This window comes from Oryzias melastigma, unplaced genomic scaffold, assembly GCF_002922805.2.
Source record: "Oryzias melastigma strain HK-1 unplaced genomic scaffold, ASM292280v2 sc00521, whole genome shotgun sequence".
Taxonomy (NCBI): Eukaryota; Metazoa; Chordata; class Actinopteri; order Beloniformes; family Adrianichthyidae; genus Oryzias; species Oryzias melastigma.
Genome location: NW_023417115.1, coordinates 1 through 1,136, shown reverse-complemented (window position 1 = coordinate 1,136; position 1,136 = coordinate 1).

Here is a 1,136-nt window from a genome sequence, read left to right as displayed (position 1 = left end):
ATAGTATTTTGATTAATGGAAGTTCTACAAAAAGGAAGATAGAAATGATCACAGCGTCTTGTTGGATAAACATGAAGAAGAAAACAAAAATAAAATCAGCAAACAATGTTGGTAAAACCTTTGACCAATCCTTAAACATAAAGACACAGATATAAGGTGTATTAATATGAAATATTCTTAATAACTGATATTTTTTGAATAAATTAATTGAAGGAGATAGTCTATTTGAATAACTAATGATCCACAAGAATCTTTTTTGTAACAATAACAACTTATTCAAATATATTTTACATGTATTGCCCCAAATCATATTACAGTAGATAAAGTGTGGATAAATTAAAGTGTAGCTCAACTTAATCATGTAAGGTGTGTTTATAGAGGAGTGAATATTGTTCAAAATACCAACTGATTTCATAACTTTTTTACAAATATTTTGAGTATGATTTTTTTCAAGTTAAGTTTCGATCAACAATCACTCCCAAGAACTTTGTTTGAGTAACTTGGTCAATAAAAATGCTGTCAATATTAAGTTTTTGATTTACTAAATTAAATGCATTCATTTTATTACTGAAAATCATGTAATCCGTCTTTGTACATTTAAAGAAAGTTAATTTAATTTAAACCACTGAGAAATATTCAATAATTCTCCATTTGCTTTATCAAATAATCAAAATTTGGGTTGGTTATAAGAAGACACGTAACTCAAATACTTTTGTTAGTTCTGGTGGGATTTCTGCTTCAGGACTCAGAGTAAACAGGAGTGCGGTTCCCACTGTTACCATGGTTACAATAGAACAACATCCTGTAAAATAATGAACAAAATACAAAACCCAGCAATTTAAACGTATATATTGCAGGTTGTTACAGCGTGTGCCATCCTCCACAACATCTTCCTCTGTGTTGACGACACTGAGGCCCCAGAGGAAGATGGGGAGGTGATGATGAGGAGGACGCTGGTTTGGAGGTCACCAGTGGTGCTCTCTGGCAGGACCAACTACCTGCTGAGGTTTCTGCCCTGGGGGAGGTGCCACCTTGATTATTGGTAACAGGTAATTAAACAAGAGATTTAAAAAAAAAAAAGCCTGTACATGCATTATTTCATATTTATAGATCATTTTTGGTCATGCAGCATCCGT